Source organism: Canis aureus, chromosome 15, assembly GCF_053574225.1.
Source record: "Canis aureus isolate CA01 chromosome 15, VMU_Caureus_v.1.0, whole genome shotgun sequence".
Classification (NCBI taxonomy): Eukaryota; Metazoa; Chordata; class Mammalia; order Carnivora; family Canidae; genus Canis; species Canis aureus.
Genome location: NC_135625.1, coordinates 56,588,118 through 56,612,604, shown reverse-complemented (window position 1 = coordinate 56,612,604; position 24,487 = coordinate 56,588,118). Strand labels below are relative to the sequence as shown.

General features: G+C 44.0%; 1 protein-coding gene and 1 long non-coding RNA gene across 3 annotated transcripts in view; one reads left to right on the top strand and one right to left on the bottom strand.

Annotated features, from left to right (window-relative positions):
- The window catches only part of CHRM2 (cholinergic receptor muscarinic 2), a 146,362-nt gene extending 136,452 nt beyond the window's left edge, over positions 1–9,910 (bottom strand). The window contains exons 1-2 of one of the 2 annotated variants that reach the window (XM_077850061.1): positions 9,465–9,909; positions 9,020–9,199 (exon numbers count right to left, since the gene is read on the bottom strand). The gene's annotated coding sequence lies outside the window, so the exon portion shown is untranslated. Of the gene's footprint in view, positions 1–9,019; positions 9,200–9,464 lie in introns of both variants that reach the window. The other variant, XM_077850062.1, reaches the window with a different exon arrangement.
- Positions 7,429–10,220, top strand: LOC144284897 (uncharacterized). The gene is made up of 2 exons (XR_013353306.1): positions 7,429–7,814; positions 9,858–10,220. It is a non-coding gene; the product is annotated as an uncharacterized LOC144284897 (long non-coding RNA).
- The last annotated feature ends 14,267 nt before the right edge of the window (positions 10,221–24,487 follow it).

The window sequence follows — 24,487 nt, the reverse complement described above, 5'->3', positions numbered from 1 at the left end:
AAACAAACTGCATATGGTATAGTAAAGGAAAACAAAACATTTCTAAACTGATCTTTTCGTCATTAGATGGGAGACTGATGGCCGAAGCAACGAATTCACTCTCGGACCTAGAACAAACTCTTCTGTGTCCATGAGCTCCAATTTCTACACTTAACAGAGAAAGAAAATAACAAACATCTAGTACACAGGGTTGGCACAAACTATAAGAATAATATACTCTCCAATAAAGAAATGGCACAGATCCTAAAACTCGGTCTATACCTAAGAAAGAATGGCTGTCGTTTCCTTGCTTTTGTTGTCATTATAACTGTCACAGAAGAGTATCTCCTCCAAAATTTGAAATTTTCCCTCACATAGAAATATCCTGTGATATTTCTCACTTCTCTCTTGAGAAGTGCTCACTTTAAAATAAAAGAAAAAGTGTGACTCCTTGTTTACTTTTGAGTGACATCTGTTGGCCAAGACAATGGAAATTAAACCGACATCATCCACCACTCTCTCTGCCTTCAAAAAACTCTTCAAAGGGAGAAAAAAACCAGTTTTTAATATTCAGGCTTACATGTGCGGACATAACTGCCCACTCCACTGATAGAATCTGATAGAAAAGTAATTTTGAGGAGGAAGCAAGAAAACAGCAGGCAGATCTGGGAAACGCTTTGACCCTGGGGCTGCTCTTTATCTTCTCCCTAAAACGAAACCAAGTGTCCTGATGCTCTCTAAAGAACACAATGAAGTAGAGTTTTCCTATCATTTTCTATTTTCATGCTGGTTATACAGTGGAAGCCTCTCTGCTCTACAGCAGTGCCAAGGAAGGCACGGGGTATGAGAAAATCTTCACCATGTTCAACAATATGAAATTGTCTGTGAAACGTATGCTCTTCTCTCTACCAGTCAAACTATTCCATGCTTAGCTTTTATGAAGAGTGGGGAAAATTCATCTTCCGGTAACTCTTTAGCTTCCCATCTCACTGCTTCTGCTTAAGAGATCCTTGGTTAATAAAATAATCGAGAAATAATAGGCGTGTCTTGCTATATAATTCCATTTTGTTTATTGGCTTGGCATAGTTGGAGAGGTAAGGAAAAGCTACTTTACTTGATTAAAGTGGGGAATCATCTTGGTGACCAAAGGTGAGCAATAACATCAGGAAAAATCATAACTTTGCTTCTGTGAGAGGGGGTATGTATAATATAACAGCCTGTTACTGAGGATCACGACAGTGCACCATGATTTTGCACCATTAACAGTGAAATGTATCCCTGTTAACATTGACGACAATCCTCTCACTCTAACACCTTCACTAGGGCAGGGGGAGAGGAAGAGAATGAGGCTCAGGGGCTTGGTCCAGCTGGATTAGTCATGGAAAATTGGCCAGAACACCAGACAGGACAGGGCACAGAGGAGCTTAGGAATCATGAAGAAATCTTCCTAGGAAGCTATAAGGGAGGTTCCTAGGAACCGGAAGGTTGAACAGGTTGCTTATGTGGAGGAGAACAGGTTGCTTATGTCTCAAATGGCCAACGCTGATCTAACATAAGAATGTAAGATCCACAGTTGGGGACTGTGCCCCTCTAAATAGACTCAGGGGCAGTATGAACTGGAAGAGAAGTGACTTTCCCTATGGCTGCCCTCCTGAGTAGTTCTTTATTGCTCACACCAGAAAATCAAAGTCTCTGGTAACAGTTAAGCTCTCAGCCTCAATGGCCCACACAAGGTGGAAAACTCATGTGACGTCAGGGTGGGAGCACCAGGTTGAGTGTCCTATCTTTGTTCCTCTTCGATGCCCTTTAGATGCCAATTCTACAACCTGGTATTATTTGAAATGGGGCACTGTGATTACCAAGTTCAATATCATCTGAGATGCTAGTTACAAAATAGATTCCTGAGTCTGACCCCAAACCTGCTGCCTTAAAAACCTTTGCAAGAGAAACAGCATTTCAGTGACTCAACCTGCGAATTAATCTTTTAAAAGCATTTTTAGAAGACAGTAGTGGTTTAACTAATTCAGAATCTGGTGATTCAAAGCACTATACCTGGTGCCTTTGAATACTGACTGCTGGAAAAGTGGGTCCAATTGTACCATGAGATCAACACTCAGGGCTGTATAGGGTCCAGAAAAAGAGAAGTACTGCTTTTCTGAAACTCGTAAGGGCGGATAACTTCAAAATACTGCTCTGCTGTCGCACTTTTTGCTATTTCTTTTCACTGACATGAAAAATCGAAATCCTCAGTTCTGTTATTAGTACCGTTGCACGTTATCCATGGGCTGGAGATCTGAATCAAAACTGGTGTTTAGCGTGTGGAGCTTCTGATAGTTCCCCCGACACAATAAAATAGAATGGGAGACTATGCGTATCAACAAAGTTCCACCTTATCTGTGGAAAACATTGGGAAAAAAATGAAGCTCCATGTTCCCAACACATTTGAAACATACCTATTTATCAAATTATGGCCTCTGTTCTCATTTCAGACCTCCTGGGCCTCCCTGGCGAGCTTCAGTTGGCACTCTACAACCAGCACCAGGTAAAGTCACCCAAGTTGCATAGCACTTCTACAGGCTAAGCCTTTTGTAAATCGTTCCGTTTAGTAGCCAAGAAAGTAATTCAGCCAACCCCACTGAACCCTTTAAAATAAAAATCCCTTGTTTTCACCTCCCAAGCATTTAGCTGAACTGAAGAGAAGACTTAGCTGTTAATGGTCCAGTGCCAAAAGTTTCACCATTGTCACACCGACGATGCATATCAAAATAACACACGTACACTGAGTAACTAGAATGCCTCAGGCAGTGTGCCTGACTGTGAGAGATTAAATGAGATATAGAGTGTAAAATAGTTAGCAAAGTACTTGCCACATCATTGCTTCCCTTAGCTATTGTTATTAGTTTGGGTAATGGCCAGTGTGCGTGAGATGCTTACCATTGCTTACTATACTACTAGTAAATTAGATAAAGAGGAGGAGGGGAGAGAAAGAGGAGGAGGAGGAAGCGACGGAGGAGAATAGAGAAATATGTTGGCCAATATTTATTTAGCAATTACTCTGTGCCAGTCATTACACAGCTATTTATCTGTATCCTCTTGTGTAGTGGGGGGATGTAGAAATGGTAGAAAATGGTACAGCCTGGCAAGAAGGCTCTGGGTAGTTATGGAAGAAGAGCTCATGTGGCTTTGATTTGGAGTTTATCCTAGACCGTTGAGAAACAGTGAAGAATTTTTAACAAGAGGATGACATGTTCAGATTTGCATTTCAGAAAGGTCACGCTGGCAGCGTGAGGCATGGGTTGTACTAGGGAAAGACGGGAGGTGGGAGACCAGTTAGAAAAGCAAGGCTCTGGTGACAGTTCATGTGAGAGATGCTAAAGGTCTGGAAAAGTTGTGTGGCTGGAGAGGAGGGGGAAAATTCTAGGCAAGTCTCAGGGAGAGGTTGGAGTGGGGGCCACCATTAGATGTGAGTAGGATCTGGAGTGAGGAAAAGAGACGATCTGCTTATAGCAAGCACATCAACCTCACTTCTTCTAAAGTCATGTAATTTGCGATTTAGAATAATGTACAGATGGGCGTCACTATCCACAGAACAATATAGAGCGAAACTTGCAAGTTTTCCATGTAACAAAACAACAGCTAAAAATCATATATAACATAAAACATACAGGATACATATATCCTATCTTACAAGAACAATGTTCTCATTCTAAAGATAAAAGTCTTCCATTCTGAAGTTTTAAAGACTTAAGAATACAGAAACATTCCATTAGATTCTTCTTCCAGAGATGCTTCCATGGGATCTCTTCGTCTCCCATAGAAATAGTCCCACAGCAATTTTAAACATATAAGGAGGGTATAAATATCCCAGCTTTCCTGTAACTTTCTAGAATTCTACAGAGCAAGCGGCACTCTCTATGTTCAGACGATGAACTCCTCCTAACCAATCTCTCTGCTCAAGAACTATACTAATTACAGGACTTTCTTTCAAATTAAGATTGGAATTGAGATTTTCTCAAAGTTTTTAAGAAGGATGTGCTTGCCTATCCAAGGTAATGTGCTTCCGGGCGCTGAACACTAGAGGGCATCATTCCGTGAAAGCCAGGATTTGGGAGAGAGGGAGAAAGAGAAGGAATTCCATTGCTAATGAAAGAAACTGATTTTTTAGTGTGCACCCTTATCTACCATGAAGCATTACCATGGTAACTGCACCAGTTAAGATGATTGTATATTTAGGTCACAGTATAAAAGAAGGAGCCTGAACATGAGGGGGGAAAAAAGGGAAGCAAAATAAAGACAAGAATATATGAAGTGTGGAAGGAGGCAAAGCAGCCAGAAACTCGCCCTTTGCTAATCGCTGTTTCACGAAGTCACATCAGGCCTCTCAGAAGAAAGGAGGATAGTAAGTTCGAACTAAAATTAAAAGTTGCCGTTGCAATTCAGAACGGGAAAGCACCCTGACCTGAGCCAAAGTCAATCTTAATAAAGGAAGAGGAGCTCCTTCAGCAGCAAAACCACTGTCCTGGAAGTTGGGAGGTGTGAGCTCTTAGGCAGCTCTTGGTCAATGCCTCATGCTGGAAAAGCCTCTTCACCCACTTCAACACATAGCATGAGTTCATCTGAAAGATATCAACGTTGTCTTTCATCCTTGTGCACCAGACAAAAGAAAATCTTAGTATTGCAGAAGGTGGAAAGAACATCGGCCAAAGTACCAGGTAATTTTGGTGCGCTCGTTTTCCTCTGCCAGAGGCATTCACTGATTAGTCAAAACAAGCATGTTGTGCCAACTAAGAATCTGTTGGCACCCAATCTGCCTCACTGGCTTAGGGTCTAGGGGATCCAACAAGCATATGCAGAGCGGAATTCAAAGGATGGGGAGAACAATTGCTGAGCTCTGAACACCACACTTTTGACTTCTCCCAACAGAGGGGAAATGAATGTCAGAGAGCCAAGCAGCACAGGGTAAGACAAAGACTGAAGTCCAACAGGCTTGAGTCTGTACCTAGCAGCTGCCACTTACCAGCTGTGCAATCTTGGGCCATGACCTGACCTCTCCGAATGCTGTAAAATGGGGAGAATGACGTCTACCTCGCGGGACGGTTACGATGACAAACTGAGAATTGGTTCATCTATTCATTCATTCAGCAAATATTTAATAAGCAACTCGGATGAGCCAGACACTGTCTTCGACGGGGGTGTTTAGCGGGGATAGAGCACTAACAGAAACAGATGATATAATACATGAAGGTGCTTAGGACAGTGCTAGGGACTTAGAACACACTCTATGAAAATTCGTTTCCAAGGAAAAACAACCTGCTTCCTCAGAAAGCACATGCCACCGCCACCTCTGCCACCACCAGGACCACGGGACTCTGTTGAGCTTTGGGGGTGGGCAATCAGGACACTGGCTCTGATACCCTGTAACACAAAGCAGCTCCCACCCCTGGTTCATGGAACCACAGGCCGACAGAGCAGGGGGCACCTGTCGTAGTCACCCCCCCCCCCGACAGGGAAAGGAAGACAGGTACTCCTAGTCACAAGGAGAACACTGACAGTGCCCGCTATAGAGGAGTCGGAGGAGAAAGGACACAGAATTCGTGCCCTAAGATGTCCAAAACTCAAATGTAAGTTTAAATGAAGAAAACCAGTCCTTCAAGAGAAATGTGTGACAAAGTGTTTGTCAGGCTCTAGATCCTACGGGGTAAAGTGGAGAAAGATCAAGATGAGATGATGAGTGGGGTGTGACGTGAGTGGCCGTGTTTAGCTAATCACCGACAGGCCTTTCTGTCACAGGCACACCGCAGCAAAGACTGACATCACTGACGGGGCCTGAACCAAGCTCCCGGGGTGGGGGGGGGCTGTTAATTGCACACCCACACGTCCTTGTCCTTGTCCTCTCCGATACCCCTGCCAGTGCCTCTTCCTTTCCTCTTATTCTATTGCCCCCTCATCCTCCTCTTTTGCATTTGCCCTAACGTTGGTCACTGCTGCGGATGGGAGAGACAAGCCCCTCCCCATCGGCCTGTGTGTTCTCCTGCCATGCCCTCCCTGCCTTCCCTGCCAGCCAGCAGGTTGGGGACGGCTCTTTCCCTTGGACCTCAGAGGCTGGCCCTCCCTCCCTCCTGTGACCTTGGCCCTGGGGGACGGCTGCCCTGGTTTGGAACTGGGAAAAGCCACTGGAAGGTACATCCAAGGGCCTGACGTTGGAATGATCGGGATAAAGAAGGGGACAGAGCCACATTTGGAGCCATGCGGTTTCTAAAAGTGAAAGCTAGCCACCCTCTCTGCCCCCACCCCAGAAATGAGAGGATGTGGGGACTCATCCCAGAGGGACTTGTGCCTACATCTGACTACTGGTCCCTTCTATATCTGCCCCTGAAGCTGAGAACTGCAACTGTTTTCTTTGGGTTCCCTTGAACTTGAACTATGGTAGGGATATTCAAATCCACCTATTTTGTCCCTCCAATCCCTCTCCGGACACCCTCAGGTACGCTTACATAAACAAATGTAGGAAGACCAAGCAGCTGTCAGGAATTTTGGGTCTCAGGACTCTCTCTCACTCCCACCCCACTTCATTCACAGAGTTTTAAAACAGTAAGCTGACTTGGCTGGAATTTCCACACCTAATTTTTAGGGAATTTCCACATCTTTATTTTTCAGCTTTAATTAGCCTAGCTGTGTAGCCTAGTAAAAAATACGGAATCAACAGATTTTGCTTATCCATACACTGCCTCAACTGGAACACGTTACTAATAATCGTAATTGCAATAGAAATCCACCTGGCATTAATATATTCCTTGAGACCTTACATGCCAAATCCTGCAAAGCTGCGACATTACTAGCACGAAATTCTTCTGTCCACTTGACGAGTCTCAAAAGTCCACTTTCTAAATTGCAGCCTAATACAGTTTCCAATGTGAACCTGTCTTCTGGCCAAATCAACTGGTTTACTTCTATGATCATCAGTTCTTGGTTGGTATCACCCAAATATGACTTGCATCCATGCCCAATTGTAGCTCCTAAAGTATATCGTCATCCTTATTTGCCAATCCGTGAAAAATGTCATCACCCTGCCAGATGTTTTCCAATACAATGTCTACACACATTACAGATTGCCTGCAGAATAGAATGCCCGGCCTTTGCCACACGGTGCCGGGTTGAGTAGCAGGAGTTTATGAGCTGCCTCACTTTCGGAGCCTTCTCTAACCTGATAAACCAGAATGGCCTGGAGTGAAGCCAGGTGCCCGTTACCCCAGGGCCCGGCCGTTTGGACTGCGTCTGGGCCCTGGCCTGAGGCAGGCCCTAGGTGGAGGTCTGGGGTGCCCCAGCCTCTGGCTCCTTGAAGCATGAACTAACTCCCTGGCCACTTCCCCCAGAGCTTCCCCACCCTCACCCCACCCCACCCTCAAATTCAAGTTTTTCCCAGGCCTTCCCTGTCACCCCAGGGTTTCCCTCTGGAGTCTGGGTGGCTCCCCTCTTCTCCACCCGGGGCCTCTGCGTGGCGGGGGCTGCAGGTGGCTGAGGTTGCAGAGCAGGGGCAGCGTGCCAGAGCGCCGGCCGGCGAGTGGTAGAGCGTGGGGATGTGTATTTGTGTGGCTGGCTGCGTGTACTAGGGGATGGACAAGCCACACGGCTGCCTGCCACGTACCCACTGCCACCCAGCGCTAGGAAAAAGAGCAAGAAATGCAAAAACAAGCCAGAGAGAGAGAGAGAGAAGGGAGAGAGGAGAAGGAATGGGAAATGGAAAGTCAGCGTGGGGGATCCGAAGCCGAGGACTGGGGGCGCTGGGAGGCGCGGGGCTCTGGCCGGCCGGAACCCTCCGGTGCCTGAGGCCACAGGTGCGGTGGCCGCGAACCGACTTCAGGACGCGGGAGGGCGGCTTGGGGAGCCATCAGCGGGCAGCTCTGCTTGCCTTAGGCGTCGCCCTCTGTTTCCCTGCCCTCCTGCTTCTCTGCACCGATGCCAGCGGCATCCCAGACACGCGGCACCTTGGCCTCCTGGCCTGGGACTCGGGGCTCCCCGGGCCCCCGCACGACCGTGCTGCGGCTCCCAGCGGCCTCGGCGACGGGCGGGAGGGCAGAGAAAGCGATGGGGATGCCGGAGGGGACCCGAGGCAGGCAGTGGGCGCGTGCTGCTTTCTGGGTCGGTGATTCGGGGCAACCTTGCCTCCTCGAAGGCTCTCCCGGAGGACCCCCCCCGCCCCGCGGCCCGGGCGTACAGGTGGGATGTCTGCGCGATTCACCCCGCGCCGGCCGGGACCGCGCTTGCACCGCGCTTGCTTCCCCGAGCTCCGAGTTCGCGCGGACCACCCGGGTCGGCAGGTGCGCGGGGGTGGGGGGCGCGGTCCCTAAGCGCGCCCGGCAGGTGCGCGGGGGCGGGGGCGGCGGGCCCTAACTGCGACCTGGCGCCCCGCCGCAGGGGCCCGGGGCCCGTGGTGAGGTGGGGGTCAGGGGAGCCCCGGCGGGATCCGGGACTTGGCGGGCTTTGCGCCGGGACGCTGTCCCCAAGCCCAGGGGGACTGCTGACCCTGCGAGCCGCACCGAAGTGGGGTGGGGCTCCCGGACGCCTCCCGGTTCCTCACCCCGTGGTGCCCCCGCCCCGCGCCCCTTGGCGGAGGTCTTCAGGCCGCAGCACCAAAGCCTCCCTCCAGCGACCCGGCTCGGGCACCCAAGGGGCGGCTCGGAAGGCGGAGCCCGGGGACGGCGCGGGGCCGGGGAGCCGGGCCTCCTCCCCGAACGCCCGGGAGACGGGGCCGCCCCCCGGGCCCCCCCCCCCCCCCCCGCCCAGGGAGGCCCGCGAGCGGCCGGGAGGGCGAAGGTCTCCGGCCCCTGGCAGGACGGCATCGGGGCGGGGGAGATGCTGCCTCGGCCACGTCGCCGCGGCCCCCGCCCTCCGGACCCGCCATCGCCCGGCTGCAGCCCTCGCGGCCGCGGGGTCCGGGCTGCCGTCCGAGGGTCGGCGCCGGGGGAGGGCCACCGCCGGGCTTCGCGGCCCCGGCCGATCCCCGGGGGGCCCCGCGGGGCCGGGGGCGCGGCGCCCTTACCTGCCGCCGGTGTGGCTCCCGCTGCCTCCCGGGGCCGCGTCCCTCGGCCGAGGCTGGCCCGAGCGAGGCGCCGTGCGCGGGGTCGGGGCGGGGCGGGGCGGGGGCGCCGCTGGCCGGGCCGGGGCTGCGCGCCGCTCAGAGTCCGGAGCCAGCCGCCGGGCGCTCCTTTTCTGCCTTGATCTTGCGAGAGAAACGGCAAAGATTAGTTGGCGCCGCGACGCCCGGAGGGGTGGGGCGGGGAGGGGGGCGGCGGACCCGAGGGCTCGGGCAGAGCGGCGCGGGCAGGGGCGCGCACCCCACGCGGGAGCCGGGCGCCCGGCGAGCCCGGAACCCCTTCGCGGTGTAGACCGGACTTCAACTGGCGCTGCCCCCCGCCCTGCACACCGAACCACCCAAGGAAACGCCAGAGAGCGAGAGAGAGAGAGAGAGAGAGAGACTTTCCAACCTGGCTTTCCCGAGGACGGCGGGTCTGGAGAGCATCACAGAGCCGAGCCCGGGATGCCCCCGCGAGCCGGGCGGGATTCATGCCTTCCGCGGAGCGCTCGGGGAAGTAGTATGAGTGTGGGGGGCGACACCTACTTCAGTGCCTCCGGCGTTGTCCTAGCGGGATCTGCGGTTTCAAGGCTCTCAGCCAACCCGCAGGCCGGCGTGCATGTGCGTGCGTGTGTGTGTGTGTGTGTGTGTGCGCGCGTGTGTGCGCGCTGGAGCGGGTCCCTGCGCCCGGGCGCCCCTGGGGTAGCCGGAGCCGGTGCCTGCGTTCCTGCCTATGTGTTCGATCAGCTGCAATGGGCGGACGGTTTCTGGAGAGAACATTTACAATTTTCTTTCAATATGACAGGATTAGTTGCTGTTGAAGGCGCTCCTCCAATGAGATCTCCTCTGCTCCCTGATTTGGCGGTTCTTCTGAGCAAATATGACAGCCTTTTCTTCTCCAGGCTCCTTTCCGCTCCTCCACGTCCATCCCCAGAGCCTAGCTCTCCTTCTGCGGTTTCTACACCAGAACCTTCACAACCACCACCACCACCACCACCACCACCACCACCACCACCACCCAGTCCCATTCCTGCAAGTACATGATTGCTGCAAAGGTGACATGAACACCTTGTGAAGAGCACAATGTTGCTTCTAGATTGCCGAAGATGCTTAAGATCAGTTTTTCCAGGTGGGAAAATGTTAGAATAAATCCGCTGTGCTCTGTAAACACGCAATGGTGCTGAAACTATCTACGGGTTGTTTGTTTCTTGGATATTGGCAAATGTGTTACAGAGAAAGGTAATCTTTATTTTTCTCCTGATTTTAAACATTGTCTAGTGCTCGTGTTCTCTTCGACTGATAGGAATTATGTTACAAAGTACTGATAGCGCTTCATGGAATCTGGGGTCTCCATGAAAGAATTAAGATGCAAACTTCTTGTGTTCCAAACAGCCTTAGGTTTTATTTCTTCATGAGAAATTCCATCCAAGAAGACTACTATTTTTAGATTCTAACCCATTTGATAAAGGCACAATGATATGATTCTCAAGCTGAGAACAAGACTCCCTTTTGCCAATGTGTATGTATATATGAAGGTAATATCAATTTTTGGTGTGTTATACAGGCTGCATTTTCTCTCACTAACCTTCCACGTCAAATGAAAAACCAATGAGACCTTAAATTGAATAACACAGGATTAGATATAGCACCTTTGTATCACAAAGACAAACAAAAAATAAGTTGGTTTAATATATCTCATTCAGTTCAATTCATTTTTTTTTTCATTTTTTTCAGTTCAATTCTTGATGCCCAGGTTTTCCTAGGTGTCAGAGAGCATACGGAACAGCAACAGTTAGTCCCTGGTTTTTTTGTTTTTTTGTTTTTTTTGATAACCTTTCAGTCTTTTTCGTAAGGAAAGACACTCATATGAAACACCCATGTAGCAGTTGACAATCAAGATGGTTGATTATACAGCAATATAAATTAACTGATAAATGGAAATCCTATAGTTAAAAGTTTTTGCCTGTTCTGTTAACTCAGAGCCACCACAAGCAGGAAGTGGGATAAATCTGATCTTGCTCGACTGAAGTCATACTGAAATAATGCATTATAACACTGTGGCTTTACCTTCGGCCTCCACATCCCTACATCCTGCCATCACTGGAAGATTATAAGATACTTGCTAGAAAATCAAGACCAATCAGTCTTGGTCCCAGCATCCCCAAGCATTTGGTCCATTACAATAACAATCTGATTTAGTCACTTCTTTTCCTTTAGGTGCTCTTTTAAAAAATGAATTCACGTTTTCCTTCCTTAGTCTATTATTTTTATTAAACCTCTACAAACCCATGGAGTTGCTTGAATCTTTTTGAACCAACTGCCAGTGCACTTCCCCTACACACACACACACACACACACACACACACCCCAGTGCATGAATGTAAAGTGAAATGGATCCCTGACCAGTAATGGAGAAGAAAACCCAGTGATCCGTTGCTGATTTATTCTTTTCATATCCTTAATGCCTTCCTATAAACAAGACTACACATTCCAAAAAAAGTGATAGAAGCAAAAAGCCAAGGGAAGCTAACAAATATTTTCTTGAACTTGAATAAAACAGTCTGTGAATAACTGAACTTCCAGGTTCAAAAGAAATCACTACACTCATGGCCTTTTAGAAAGAAGTGAGCTGCAAATGAAAGCAGCCTTTTTTTCAAACAATCAGCAATGATATCCATTTTCTTCTTCTAGGTCATCACTGAAGACACTTTATATGTATATGTATATGTATATGTATATGTATGGTTGTGCCACTCACTGTGTGATTTTGGAAAAATTATTTAATCGCCCTGTAAAAGGGAGATTGTGATAATGATATACATATACAGTCTTATAATTTTTATAAGGAATAGACTTAATTCAAGTAAAATTTTCAGAAGAATACCTGGTGCATAGTAATTAAGGTAAAAATTATAAGACTGTTAGGATTTAAAAACATAAATTCTCGGGCCATACCTCTGACCTACTGAATCAGAATATTTAAGAATGAGTCTTGCCAGTGGGAACCACACTGTTCATCAAGACCATGCAGTAAGCATGTTAAATATAATCCATCATGATACAGAACCTCCAGGCTCCCATCCTTTCCCCCTTCTAGTTTCTCTCACTTTGCAAGAGAAGATCATGTGTATTCTGAGCATTTTATTTTTGTTTCTTAAGCCAGTTCCCTTTCTGAGATAAAAGAGTACACCCCAATTCCAGGCATACAGCTTTTACATTTATTAGTAAGCCATGGTGTGGAACATTTTCAAAAGTGCTTTTTAAAGACTTTGTAGAATGCACCTACGTGCTCTTCTTTATCTACATGGCTATTTTCCACCTCAAAGAACACTAATAAATTAGTAATTTCCATTTGTGAAGACAAACTTCATTACCTACAACCTCATAAAGCTAGTTTTAGGCATGTGTTGAAGAGCTCAGCGGCCTGAAAGGGATGACTTTGAATCCTTGACAAAGCTCCCTTTTGATTAAGACTGTAAATAAGGTCACTACTAACACTGAGGAGAAGGAGATTGGCACGTCTCATTCCTGGGAAGGTGGTGCATATTTTATTGTGCCACGTTGATTTCAGTGCAGCAATAATTAGGCTTCAGTAATTAGATGCACAAATCAGCACTCTATCATCATAAGTGGATTAAGAGGGTGACAAGTTCAACTCAAGTGATTTCCCACCAGGTATGGCAGCCATAACATTTTCTTAATTTTCTGCTTTCAAAGAACCAGGAAAGAAAATGAGGGTGCAAACTTGGCCTCTATGGGGGAAATGGACCAAGAGCAGGTCCCACTCACACAAACCGTTCAAGAGTTGAACTAGGAAAGCATTTATCAGCAGGAGGTTTGGGAAGGGCAGGCTGATGTAGCTAGTATCTGCCAAAGAACCTTCTCTACTCCTTGCCCTCACTTTAAAATATAATAATCCTGGGTTAAAAGTGACCCTCCACTAGATGACAATCACTGCTTACAATGGCTTCTTCAGTGTCCCTCCCTGTTTTGAAATCTTAATAACAGCCCCACATGAGACACACTATTTATTCTTCTGAGAGTTTTTTGTTTTCCATACAAACTTCTCAGAGTAGTTGAAATGCTTCTATTCTTTAGCTGAAAAGGTGATCTCTTTTTCTCCTAGAAAATCCTAAGCTTTTTATTTTTATTTTTTATTTTTCAGACCCTGCAACAGGAGTTTGCACATACAAAGGGGTATCGTTCTGATGGACAGTGCTTGGGGGATAGTCTAACAAACACATAGCTTGGCTATTTTTTTCCTTTTCCTTTTTTCTTAAAGTTTGCTATCGCAGCTGTGTTAAAATCTTCCTCTCCTAGCAGGGATGGTGTTATCCACAGCCTGAAAACTTTTACTGCTGCTGAGTCTAAAATATTTAAAATACAGTACAGAGCTCTTTTTCAAACAGGGAATGCAAAGAAGGAGGGGGGCAGGGAATGAAATGCCGCCCTGCAAAATGTTAAGCAGCTGCAATGGTGATAAATCAGTGTTAAGCATGCAGAAGAAAAATGCCACTGAGACGCATGTTTACTTAGAGAAGCATTTAGTGTATATGCATTCCTCCTACCAGGAGGTAATGCTGAGATCCTCTTTGGAGGTAGCCTCTAACACAAAGAGAGCTGAAACATTTCAACTGCCTCCATCCACCTCAGGGTTTATTTTGACAAACAACTTAAGCTTTCTTCTTCCACAGCCTAAGCTGGATGCTAGAGTCTAAGGTGGAGATAAGACCCTAGAATGCAAGTGCAAAGTGAAACTCTTATCAGACTCTTCTTTGTGCATGTGGCTCCAACTTATTTGAATCCATAGCCCTTTGTGCAGAAAAAGGGTAGTCTAGGAATACTCAAAGTCCTTTTACTCAGTAAAGAAACCTAATTTCTTAGAATTTAAATGAACAAATCATGTACTCATGACAATTCACATAATTTCTCAGATCATACACTTCTCTCTGTTCTTAAGCTAGAAGGGTCTTTCAAGGGAAGGATGGAAATGCTAACACATTCTAAAAAAACATTTAGTGGAGCCCCCAACACACACACACACACACACACACACACACACACAGGACAGTCTCCTCAATAAATGTGATTTGCCCTCTATTTAATGCGAATAACTGAGATCTTTGTGATGCAAAAAGCAGTGGTTAGGGAAACAGGACTCAAACTGTGTCTGATAATATCTCTCCAAATAGACTTTTTCCCTTTAAAAACAGACTCTCTCTCTCTCTGTCTCTTACTAATGCACCCCAAAAGAAAACAATCAGCAAAACTAAAAGGCAGCCTATGGATCGGGAGAAGATATTTGCAAGTGACATATCTGGTAAAGGGTTAGTATCCAAAATCTATAAAGAACTTATCAAACTCAATACCCAAAAAACAAATAACCCAGTTAAGAAGTGGGCAAAAGTCAAGAACAGACACTTTTCCAAAGAAGACAGGGCAGCCCGGGTGGCTCAGCGGTTTAGCGCCACCTTCAGCCCAGGGTGTGATCCTGGAGACCAGGGATCGAGTCCCGCGTTCAGCTCCCTGAATTGAGCCTGCTTCTGCCTGTGTCTGTGCCTCTCTCTCTCTCTCTCTCTGTCATGAATAAATAAATAAAATCTAGAAAAAAAGGACATCCAGATGGTTAACAGACACATGAAAAGATGCTCAGCATCACTCATCATCAGGGAAATACAAATCAAAACCATGAGGAAACCTGTCGGAATAACTAAAATTAGCAATATAGAAAACAACTGGTATTGGTGAGGATGTGGAGAAAGGGAAATCCTCTTGCCCTGTTGGTGGGAATGCAAATTGGTGCAGCCATTGTGGAAACCAGTATGGAGGTTCCTCAAAAAGTTAAAATTGAACTACCCTACAATCCAGACATTGCATTACTAGGCATTTACCCAAAGGACGCAACAATACAGATTTGAAAGAGTACACACACCCCAATGTTTATAGCAGCATTATCAACAATAGCCAAACAATGAAAAGAGCCCAAATGTCCATCACTAATGAATGGAATGTATGTCTACAATGGAATATTACTCAGCCATCAAAAGAGTGAAATCTTGCCATATGCAATAACAGAGATGGAGTTAGAGAGTACTATGCTAATTGAAATGAGTCAGAGAAAGACAAATACCATATGATTTTACTCTTATGTGGAATTTAAGAAACAAGACAGATGAACATATGGGAAGGGGATAAAAAAAGGAAACGGAAACAAGCCATAAAAGACTCTTAATGATAGAGAACAAACAGAGGGTTGATGGAGGCAGGTGGGTGGGGAATGGGCTAGATGGGTGATGGGTATTAAAGAGGGCAGTTGTTATGAGGAGCACTGACTGTTGTAAGTGATGAATCACTGAATTGTTAACGAACTAGAATGTAAATAAAAATTTAAAAACAAACAAAAATACCCAAAGAAGCATCCCTAAAGCCCTCTGATTTCTTGTGCCTAATAAGATAGGTCCTACACACTTTGTCTCTTCCTCATTTATTCAGCAAGATCACTAGGTTTGGGGCTTAAGGGACTCATTTAAAATCCCACAGGCAGTACTATATAAATCCCCACTGAAAGGAATGCGGGAAGGCCCCACCCAAAGTCAATGTACATGCTACATCCCTACAAGGCTTTTATTGACAAACATTTCCTAGAAAATGAGTTAATGTAAAAAGCATGCCAAATAAACATGTATTGGAAATCATTGAAAGTTTTCAGTAACAACCGGAGAAAATCTAACCTCAGAGCTCCACAGCTGACACAATGTGTTCTCCTTTTACTGATGCAGGATATGGAGTATATAGATCCTCCTGTTGATGGTAATCCCCTGGAAATGTTTCTTTCTTGAGCAAGTTTTATGTAAACAAGCTAAGCAACTTGTAAGCAATTACTGGTAAGGTATTATTAAAACTGAAGACATACATTAATGACCAATGAAGGGAGCTGAATAATGCCATCCTCAAATATTCCCCTTTTTTGAATATTGATTATTTTGAGCTGATTATTTTTAAGAAACAGTAGATACTGAAGAAGCTCTAAAAATGGAGCAGAAATTACTTTTTTAAAATCTTTCTTTTGTTTTTTAAGATTGATTGATTTTAGAGGCAGAGAGAGGGAGAGAGAGAATCTCAAGGAGACTCTGCACTCAGCACAGAGCCTGACTTGGGGCTCCAGCTGAGGACCCCAAGATGATGACCTGACCCCAAATTAAGAATCTGATGCCTTAAAAAAAAAAAAAAAGAATCTGACGCCTTAATTGACTGAAGCACTCAGGTACCCAGAGGAGTTACCTTTTTTGTAAGAGGCATTTATAGGGAAAATCTCCATTTGTAAAGGTGTCTTCCTCTCTGTTCCAGGAAGAGGAGGATGACTAAATCTCTAGAAGCTCATATCAATGGAGGTGAGGGTTTAAATCTACATCATGATCTGATCCTCCCTTACTGTGTTTCTCTGGGTAACTTCCATAGCTGCCTTCATTCCCCTTCACCCAATATCTTTTGTTTTTAGTTAGAGATGTTATTCAAGGTGACAACGTGGACCATTTCAGGAGAGTCATTGAGTTTTCCTGGGTCTTCCCATGTATTCTAGAGGTATAGATGTTACTAAACTTTTGCTTCTTTTTCTCCTATTAATCTTTTATTATTGGAGGGGGTGTCTCAGCCAAGAACCTAGAAGGGTGGAAGGAACGTTATTTTTCCTCCCCTACACCATCTACCTAAACCTTGAGCTCATGCCTTATAGTATCCCCGGTGGACAAATGTAACTAAAAGTCATCAAATCCCATGTCTAATTTCCAAAGTTAGTTGATGGAAAAACCTTGAATAGGATAGGAGCATACTCTACATGCTCTTTGTCCAGGGGCACTATGTTCTAGAGTGTACTTCCAGTTCCTCAATAACTCATTGCTTTCTTTTACTAATTTATTATTTTTTTATGTTTTGGAAGTAATAAGGTGACTACAAAGTCACTTAGCAGTGAGTACCCCTGGCACATGGACATTTCTGTAATTTCATGAGAAGATAACTCTTAGGGCTTTAATGCAGTCCCTGTTCATGGAATGGACTCAAAGGAATGGAACCCTTTTCACGCCGTAGTTCATACCTCCGGTTTGCAGAATAATACTAGGCTTATCCCTGGGAATGTTCTCTCAGGCTTCTACATGTCTTGCTCTGAGCTGGCCCAGAGTTATGGGTGACAGAATGAAAATTTGGGGAAAATGTACATATTCAAGGTGAAAGTAGAATTATGTCACCCAGTATCCAAGAAGAATAGTGTTCCGTAGGAAGCTTCTTTATCAACAACTCAGAAACAGGGATCATGTGGACAAGAAGAGCAAAGAAGATGGAAAGTTGCTAAAATAGGTGATTTGCTTTGAGGGCCAAAACATAGGAAAGGTGGGATCCAAAAATCTCCCCACAACAAAACTTGGTTTAGGTTCACAAACCTACCAAATGCGTGATGTCAGACAAAATACTTAGTCTTTCTCTACCTCACTTCCCTCATGTGTAAACAATGTGTAGATTTTGCCTCAGAGTCCTGATGATCAAATGAAGTCATATTTGTGAAAAGCGTTTTGTAAAATGTGGATTATTATTGACTGAGGATATATAATTAAATTGTGATATGAATGACTGATTTCTCCTCCACCAATTCTACCTCCCTTCAGGCAGGCTTTTCCTTCTTAATTGAAAATAGTCTCTACTTGAGATTATTAGCCAATATGTGGCTGGGGACAGGGAAGATTTGGGGCACCGTGTTAATTTTGTGCATTCAAATCACACCAGGAAAGAATATCTGTGGATTCCTATCAGAAGAATGAAGGAATCACTGGTGCCTCCTTTTGTTCACTTTCTTGGTCTCCTTAGCTCCAGGTATGGAATGCTGAATCTAGGTACCCCTTGTCATTATATGGCTCTCAATGAAGAAAAATGGAATTTCCTTTCTAAAACAAAGGTGTTTAGGGCCTGTCAGGCCTTGCATCAAATACAGAACTCCAAGATTTGCTTTGCTCTGGCTTCTAAAATCATAAGTAGTGATAACTGTCCACTTTAGGAACAAATTTCTAATCCTTTAGCCCAATAAATACTTTATGATAGTAAAATGATATAGACTAACTCCCTATGAATCTACGCGTTGATGAAAGAAACTGACTTACTTAAATTCACAAAAGTTTCTCATTCCCAGCCTATTTGCCTTTAATTGTTGTCTCAGGCCCAACTGCTACCCTGTCCTTAAATATCCTACAGATTGGCTTGAGATTGACCAGAGAATCTTGACCTCAAATCTGTACTTCCTAGTGCTTCTGAGTAAGTTTAGAGTTGGACTCCTTCTAAAATATGTATATATTTCTGGTCTGAACCATGCTCCTCCTATTTCTTTTAAACCTAATATCTCCTGTAAATCGGCGGGTGTGGTCACTGCTGCTGAACTGTGTGCACAGCAAACCTTTCCCCCAGTGACCAAGTCAGCTCTCTTTATCCATATTCAGTCTCAACTGTATCCCATGTGGTTAATTGCTCACAACTTGAACAACTCCAGGAAATATTTCTCAGGATCATACCATACCAATATGACAAACATTCTCAGGGATGAATTTTAAAACTCATGGTAAAATATGAGTTGTCTTTGGCACTAGGTTTATCACCTTTGGCCAAAACACTAACATGCATGCTAACATAAATACATTATTTATATTTCATTGAAAATAATCCCAACACATTTAAAAAACATGTCTCACTATGCTCAGTGACAAGGACTTACTCTGAAATGTGAAAATTGGTGAAATGTCTTATTTTATTCTCTTTCCTCTCTAGAACTTGATTGTTATTTGTGGTTCTAATCTGGAGATATCATTGGTGAATTTAACGTGTGACCTAAAAGGAAAACCCTGGATTAACAGACTAATGAAGACAGATAAATAGGAATACATTCTAAAAACGACTGCAGTAGATTGAAAGAGATTAGAGTGGACAGAGGGAATAGGGGAAGAAATTGTGAAAAAGACACTTAGAGGAACAGAGCCAGTATGGCCTGAAACAGATCACTAATAACTCGCTCCCTGTGTGCACCACAACATACGTCCTCGGGAGGACGCGTAACTCCACTCTCAGGAAAGGGCAGTGGGCCACTGTTGTTTGTTTTATGATCCTTTGCTAAGCTCCTGGAAACTACAGCTTGGCTCACACCGAAACCTGAAAGTTCTCAACTCCTCCAGTGCAGCTTCTAAACCCATTTCACTGAGCTTTAAAGGTAATTAAGCAGCAAAAACAAAAACAGTCCTGAAAAAGCTTCTACTTCTTTCTTTCTCTTTGCTCACTTTCTCCCTGGTGTGGTGAAGGTTCTCTCTGTGGGCCTCTTTCAGAAGCCTGATGGCACGGACGAAAAAAAAAAAAACTTACTCAAAAGAGACTCAGGGTGTGATGATGGCATAGAGAACTGAAAATGTAGAGCTATCTAGTCGCTAAGGATAAGGATCAGGATAAGGAGCCTAATGCTCAAAACCAGCATGCCACCACCATGTCTCTCAAAATGAATCCATGGTGAACCAGAAAAATTAATCTCAGTGTTTTATTAAAGATATAAATAGCATCTCCTACGCCAGTTTTACAAAGCACAGCAGCACTAGGGAGACAGCATTTCTTTTTCATGCATTTCTATGTGACTGTGTATAAACACGCAGAGTATTTGTTTAGCTTTTGGTTTGCCCTGAAGAATAAAAGTGACTCTCTAGTATAGATAATACTTCATAAAGCAATTCCAAACAACACGAATTTGCAGATGAATGGTTCTTTTGGAGTAGATCTCTAGTCTCCATTCACCTTCTCCTATGTTTGCTCCTATCACTGCAAATGTTTATATATTTCCTTAATAGTGACCATCTTGACTCACTTAAAAATAACTTGCCAAACATTTGTCTATTTATGTGCACACTTCTGTATGGTGAGATCAGCAAATGACAAACTTCAGTTTCTCACAAAAAGGATGATGTAGCCTGTACACAGCATTGCCCTATTGCAATGGGATGGACTGGGTGGATATGAACCCAGTCACATCTGAGAACATTAGCCTCTTGTAACTAGGTCACCTTAACCATTGAAATACCCCCCCGCACCACCTATTTAGAGGAATGACCAACATCCTTTGATGAACATCAAAGGATAACCTCACTCTGTATTTATGAATTCCCTTAGTATTGCAAATTTATGATTTTATGCATCATTAATTTAAAAACAAATGTTAACCACTTGATAGATTTGTTCCAAAATCTATTACAAAATAACCTAGCTTCCTAAGTAAAATGTAACGGTGATATCTTAGTAGAATGTGCTCTGGGTCTTAATCTGAATGTTTCCAGGTGACATGGCCTTAGACAACTAAATTAACTCACCCATGTTTCATTCTCTTTAACCGTGAAATGGCAATGTGTTCATCCTAAGCAATTCCAGGTTATTTAAAAAATAGTTTAATTCCTTAAGACTCCTTATATTTTCAGGAACTAGCTTATTCATAATACTCCTTTGGTTAAATTTATGATGATTTTTATAATCTTTGATGTTTATATGTGTTAAGTTTGTTAGGCAGAATAATGCTTCCCCCTCCAAAAATGTGCACATTCCAATCCCTGTAATTTCTGAATGTGTTCCCATACATGGCAAATAAATAAATAAATAAATAAATAAATAAATAAATAAATGCCAACTGTAATTAAAGCTGCTAATCCGCTGACCTTTAGATTATCCTACATTATTTAGTTGGGCCCCATGCCACACAAGTGTCCTTAAGACTCAGTATCAGAGCAATGTGATGTGACAAGGACTTGACTGGCCATTGTTGGCTTTGAAGGGGCTATGAGCCAAGGGATGCAGGAAGGCTATAGAAGCTGGAAAATGCAAGAAAACAGATTCTTGCTTAGAACCTATGGAAGCAATGCAACTCTGATGACCCCTTGATTGTAGCCTAGTGAGATGCATGCTGGTATTTTTGAACTACTGAATTATAAGATAATAATTTTATATTGTTTTAAGCTGAGTTTATGATAGTTTGCCATGGCAGCCAGAGGAAACGAATATATCAAGTTTCCAGTAGTGTCACAGGCAGTGATTTAGGTATGTATGCTTAACACTAATGTAGCTTATTCAAATTTCCAGGTGAGTCCTTATGTTAGCAGCATTATAATTGTGCCAAGTATTGTACCCAAAAGTCTCAGTCAAGTATACTGGCTACAATAACTTTCCTAAAGTGTGGGTGGGATTGGTGGTGGTGCCTAAGGTTTGAAGGAGTAATTTATTGCTGCAAATCAACCTATTTACTAGTTTTGAGCCAGCATGCTAGAAAGAGGACAGGCCACCTTCTTTCATAGCAGATGATCAGGATAGGTCCAAATGGCCAGTTATCCTGTGGTGTCAATCTTTGTCAAGATCTCTGAGATTTGAGGAATGACTGGACTGATCATAACCTGGGAAGGAATTATAAAGTTGTTTCCATTTTGGAGTAGCTCTTGCCTTACCATCAAATCCCCTCATCTGAGTTTTGGCAAACCAGGTGGAGCCAAAATGTTAGGGTTTTTTTCCTGACCCAGTGCTGCAGACCACATGTATTTTCTGTGAATTTTCTTGGTCTGAATTGCTTTCCTATGTTTTTTCACATGTGAGTCACAATCTGCCTTGAATCTCTAGCCCTTGCTTATAACCTGTCTTTATAGTCCTGCAATGTTCTTAACCCAGAATAAAGGCAAATTGGGCTCACTACTAGGAGGCTTGGATAGAAGGTATGGGTTAAAAACAAAAGCCAGCATGGATTATTTATCCATTCATTTAATAAACAGTATTTGTTGCCTTCTATAAGCTCTGTATGGCTCTATGTGCTAGAGACAAAGGTCGACCAAGACAAAATTTTGCTTTCTTGGGCATCTTGTAGGAGAAGCAGAATAATACATAAAAATATGTATTATTTTACATATATATAAAATAATTATAGTTACTATAAAATATAAAAGCAAGTAAAAAGACTAGTCTAGATTAAATATTATGGAGTTTGGTAAATATTTATAGTTCTCCCTCCTTGCTGATACAACATCAGATTGCAGCTTTGGCGGGATAGGCTCATGTGATCAGTTTTACTTACGTGTGAGTGGCAGTGACAGGACTCAAAGCTGAGCATTTACCAGTGTGAGAACCTCCAGCGCTCTGCTTCCCCCTGAGATAGCAACTGGCAACAATCAAGATTGTAAAAGCTCCATAGTTTGGGTCCCTGAGTGACCCTTGCTAACCACAGTGGATATATAATGGAATCGTGAAATAAAATCTTATTGTTTTATGCCACAAACATATATCTTCCCCTCTACAACTTAATCTATCCTATACTGACTGATGAAGATAGTCAGGGAAGGCATGACACTAAGGAGCTGAAAAGTCATCAGAGACACAACTGGTGATAAATATACAGTGTTAGTTCTGGACTAAGAATACTTCAGAGAAAGGAAATAACTCATGTGAAGGCTTTGACATATGCCTATGCCAGGCTCTAATACAAGGCTGTGCACCTCTGGAACAGGTCTGGATATGGATGACAGCTCTGGGCAATGCCAGGTTTGTTTTATTCCCTACTCTATATCTTACCTGATGAGTTCTATTTATCTACATACTAATATTTATTTTGAAAAACATCACAAATCTTTGAACCCATATCTTTAATTCTTAGAGTTAAAGATCTAATTTTTTTCTTACCCATACAATTTTCTCTTCAGGTGCAGTCACTTTTTATGGCATTATCTTTATGCCCTAACCCAAGTTATTCTTACGAATTTCTTTGTAACCCTGGGGAGATGCTTAGGAGTCCATTCAGCCTCTGAATCACTGCAATTTCATAATTTTTCACCTATTCATTTATTAAATAAATATTTATTAAGCAACTACAATATGCCAGATTATGGACAAGCCATTTAAGATACAATGTGAACAAAGAGAACTTGCAGTATAGAGGGAGGAGACAAATTTTAAGCAAGTAATCACACGAACTCAATGCAAAGTGATGGCTCTGATAAGCATAATGGAATAAACGTCACGTTGATCTGAGAGTATACAAGGGGGAATTTCAATCTGCCAGACAGGTCAGAGAAGGCTTGACATCTCATAGATGGAGGAGGAATGAGTCAAGTAAGGGGCCGAAGGAAATGTTTGCTTGGAAAATGGAATCACAGATCAAATGTTCTGTGGTGGGATAAAACGTAGAGGGTAGAAAAACTAAAGAGAAATCCATAAGGATGGAATTAGGAGATGTATGGGATGCCCTTCATGAGAGGTGGTGGATTGGTATAGGCATTGAGAAGGGAAGCCATGCATGAAATATAGTCATGTTTAGGAATTCTGTGTCTTTATAATGAAAGTAGTAGGAAATCACTGGAGAATTTAAGTGCATCTGAGGAAAGATGACTATAATCAAATGCATTTTAAAAAGTATGGGGTGACTCGGTGATGGGCAATGAGGGGGGCACTTGGTGGGATGAGCACTGGGTGTTATGCTATGTGTTGGCAAATCGAACTCCAATAAAAGAAAATAAAAAAAAAAGTATGCTGGCCACAGTGAAGAGAATGGGTTAGAGGAAAGTCAGAATAAATGGGGGTAGGCTGATGTGGCTATTGCCTAAGACCAATGAACAATTAGATGATGGCAACTCTGATGGCACTTTAGTGGAAAGAGAGAAAAACAGTGAACTCCAAAATATTTAATGAGGTGAATTTATTGAAATTTGGTGAGGACTGGATATGGTGGAGGAAGAGGGAGATTTTGAGGATGACAGCCTGCAATCTGAGGTGGTGATGCCATCGACTAAAACTGGAAACTCGGAAAGAGAACAAAAGCTCTCAGAGGAGGTTTCATGGTGGGCAAACTGAATTTGAAGGACCTTTCAGACAAACAAGAGGGAATAGCAAATAGACAGCTGAAACAACAGATCTGAGACTCAAATAAAGGTCTAAGCTAGATATATAGCTTCATGAATCATTTGCTCCTAGATGGTAATTGAAGCCATGGGGAAGGCTTGAGACTGCCTAGGGAGAGATTGTGGAACGAGGAGCAGCAGGGGTGGGAAGCCATGGAAGATTAGCAAAGCAAGCAGAGAAAGAGCAGAAGACGCAGGGTTAGAACTAGGGTTGGATCAGGACCGACATCAGGAAATCTGATGTCTGTCCACCATGGTCCAGGGACAAGATTTTAAAGAGTTTGTGTCTCAATACACAAGTTCTCCATAAGAGTATTTACGTCACAGATTCATTATGCAAGTTATCATGAGAAAGAAGGACAATCCCCTTCTCTGAAATTAGCTACCACTCCTCTTCCACAAGTTGTCCCAAAGTTGAGTGTTTGTAAATGAGAGATCCATTCTGAGAATACAACTGCTGCAGGATAGTGTTCTCAGGGAGGTGCAGGTGATTAACATACCTGTG